Source organism: Propithecus coquereli, unplaced genomic scaffold, assembly GCF_000956105.1.
Source record: "Propithecus coquereli isolate 6110/MARCELLA unplaced genomic scaffold, Pcoq_1.0 Scaffold826, whole genome shotgun sequence".
NCBI classification, from domain to species: Eukaryota; Metazoa; Chordata; class Mammalia; order Primates; family Indriidae; genus Propithecus; species Propithecus coquereli.
In genome coordinates, this window is record NW_012154463.1 from 128996 (window position 1) to 132816 (window position 3821).

General features: G+C 35.1%; 1 pseudogene; it reads right to left on the minus strand.

The window, feature by feature from the left end:
• Positions 1-3028: 3028 nt before the first annotated feature.
• Positions 3029-3542, minus strand: LOC105825815 (annotated as a pseudogene).
• Positions 3543-3821: the final 279 nt, after the last annotated feature.

Consider the following 3821-nt stretch of genomic DNA (forward strand, 5'->3'; position numbering starts at 1 on the left):
ACCCCATGGTATATATTGCACATTTCATTAATCCACTCATGAATTGATGGGCACTGGGTTGATTCCACATCTATGCAATTGTTAATTGTGTTACAATAAACATTCCAATGCAGGTGTCTTTTTGATGGAAAGACTTCTTTTCCTTTGGGTAGATGCCCAGTAATGGGATTGCTAGATCAGATGGTAGGTCTACTTTTAGTTCTTCGAGGGGTCTCCATATCGTTTTCCATAGAAATTGTACTAATTTGCAGTCCCACCAACAGTGTGTAAGCATTCCTTTCTCTCGGCATCCACACCAGCATCTATTACTTTTGGATTTTTTAATAAAAGCCATTTTTGGAGGGTAAGGTGATATCTCACTGTGGTTTTAATTTGCAATTTCCTGGTGATTAGTGACATTAAGCATTTATTCATACGTTTGTTGGACATTTGCCTATCTTCTTTTGAAAACTTTCTGTTCATGTCTTTTGCGCACGTTTTAATGGGGTTGTTTGGTTTTTTTCTTACTGATTTGCTTGAGTTTTTGTAGATTCTAGATATTAGCCCTTTATCAGATGTATAGTTTGAAAATATTTTCTCTCATTCTGTAGGTTGTCTATTTGCTCTGTTGATTATTCCTTTGCTCTGCAGAAGCTTTTTAATTTAACCAAGTCCCATTTATTTATTTCTTGTTGCAATACTTGCCTTTGGGGTTTTAGTCATAAATTCTTTGCCTAGGCTGATATCTAGAAGAGTTTTTCCCACATTTTCATATGGATTTTTTATGGTTTCATGCTTTAGATTTAAGTCTTTTATCCATATTGAATTAATTTTTGTGAGTGGTGACAGATGGGCGTCCTGTTTCATTCTTTTGTATATGGCTATTCAATTTTCCCAGAACCATTTATTGAATAGGGCTTCTTTTCCCCAGTTTATGTTGTTGTCTGTTTTGTCAAAGATTGGTTGGTTGTAGGTAGATAGCTTTGTAACTGGGTTCTATCAGTCTATTTTTCTATTGGTCAAATGTAGAAGCTATAGTAATATGAAGGGAGATCACTAGATCTGAATCATCTAGACTCAATTGCTTTTATGCTAAATTAAGTGTGAAGAGCAGAAATTTTTTTCCCAATATATTGACCTTTTTTACAAAGCTACTGACTCATCTACTAAGATCATTCATTATGTTAGAAGCTAAAATTTGCCTATTTTTTTTTTCACTCAGCATTCCCTCTAAAATACATCCTAATCTTTTCCAGACAGAATGATGCTGTGAATGAACTAGAGTTGATGGTCTAGTATCCAGCAGACATGAGAAAAGCTTTTAATTTTCAGTTGCCTTTTGAATTTTTTGAGAGTGTTAATAATGCATTTTTCAATCACCTTCTGTATTTTCTGTAGTAAATGCAAGTCAGAGGAACTGCTCATTTCCAACACGGGATTTGGTTCCTTTCTTCTGACATTATTTTTCCTAATACGCCTGCTTCTTTTCTCGACTTAATCATCCTTCTGAGTGTGACACAGTATTTTCATATTAACTATACATAATTAAGCAAGAGTTAAGGTGTGCTTTATTTAAGATTAAGTTCTTGCAACTGTAGCTTTTCAGAGATAGAGAACAAGTTTAGGTCCTGATGAGTTGCAAGATACTCTATTTGGATGGCTGTAAACACCAAAGGCAAAACAAGTATAGTTTGGAAGATCCCCTGTGCCAGCCAGGCCAACCACCATGTATTCTGTATAACACTGGGAAATGAATATTTTTGATGGATAAAGACAAATGGTATCCCACGTGATGTGCTACACCCCACCAATCTTATGGTCTCTTGTTTTCAGTTCTTCTGTTCTTAACTTGTAAGGATCTGTGAAGGTCAGCTGTGCAGCCTAAAAGAATGTCCTCTCAATAAGCTATACAGCAAGTAAGGCCTCAAAGCCTTCCTCTAATGTTTTTCCCATCCTCAGAATAACCAGCAAAAATTCCATGTAGTATCTGTTAAGTGCATATTGTCATCCATAGATTTAAGCACACTACTATATAGTTTTGTTCTTAATGAGTTTATTTTATTTCCATATATCTTTTTGTTTTGCTTTTTCTTGCTAAACTAGATGTTAAGCTCCGTGACACATCTCACAATTCTAGAATATTTTTTAAATCCTATAAACTTAATCATACTTTTTAATCAAATGTGTTTAGGGACATATCAGTTTTCCTCTTTTGCTCTCTATTTATGTAAAGGCATTAGAGGTGTATCTTTTTCCAGATTCACTTAATAATGGGCAATATTATTTTTATTTTGAAATTCTTCACTAAGGATTCATAGTCACATTAAGTGCATATCATATAAGTTCGTCAAAGTTACCTGCCCACTTCAAAGACCAGAGACAGACTTGAGCTGTGTTTGTACAATATGGAAGTATATGGCACATTTCTCTGAGATATGTATTCTCTCAATCTAAACAATATTACAAAGGGAAATATTTCTGTGGTGAGTTTTTTTTCTCTTTAATAAATCATTCAATAAATCATAGGATAAAATTATGTGACCTTTGCCCAATGGTTAATCTTTCTTTAATTTTATATCAAGACACTATGAATGCTATAAAGTTTGACTATGGAGTACTTTGCTTCCTCATATATAAATGATGTTTTGAAACTTTATAGTTATTCTTCTTATAATAAATAAAACTGATCATTCATACCACATTCTCTTGAAAAAATAGTGAGCATTATTGACTCAATATATTTAATATATTAAAAACCTTATCTATGTAGTCCCTCATATATCCCTCTCAAATTTATCAGAATCATTTTTTATGACGTACATTACAGATAATATGTCATCTCAGAATTTTTGGAGTCTTGGAAGGATCTCAAGTAGTTATATTATGGACCAGGGTAACTGTTCCTGCTATGCATTTATTAAGCTTCTCTCTTGGCAAAGAGAGTTAAGTGTCTTTGTGGTATCTTAATTTGGTATATCCAGATCATGGCTAATCTCCACAATTAACTATTCAAAATACTTAACAATTTACATCTTTTGACTTTTTTTTTTTAAAGTCCAGCAGCTTTTATTAGTTTTGTCTCCTGTGCCATGAATTCATTGGGAACAGGTCCTAGCAGCTCGGGCTCCTTTCCGTTGCTTCTCACAAAGTGTGCTTCTCTGGGTGGAGCAGGCTGGTGCTTCAATTGAACCCAGGTGCCTTTCTCTTTGGCTTCCTTCTTTCTTTGATCATTTTCCTTCACACATTTCAGGAAGCTATTTCGGCTCTCAGAGTGCTTAATATGCTCAATATGCACATTAATCCTTTTGGAAAGAATTTTGCCCTTGTTTGTTTACAACAATTCCAACAGCATGCTGGGTAACATTGAAGACTCTTCCAGTTTTGCCAAGGTAACATTTGTGGGGCATGCCTTTTTGAACAGTATCCATTCCCTTGGTGTATACAATATCACCTTTCTTGTAGATTCGCATGTACGTGGCCAAAGGAACAACTCCATGTTTTCTAAAAGGCGTACAGAACATGTATCAGGTGCCTCTCCTCTTTCCCTTTGTGTTCATCATTTTGGCAAATTACTGGAAGATAGCAGCTGTGGCCAAAAAGAAGCTGTCTAATCTTTATTATCTTGTATAGATTCTTTCTTTGTGTTTGCCTCTTTGGTCAAGTGTTAAATTTTTAATTGTACCATTATTATGCTATTGATAATAAGGAAGCACCTAATATCTGCTGAGTACTTATTCATAGATTACACTATCAATTATCTGAATAGGCCGGGCGCGGTGGCTCACGCCTGTAATCCTAGCACTCTGGGAGGCCGAGGAGGGCGGATCACTCAAGGTCAGGAG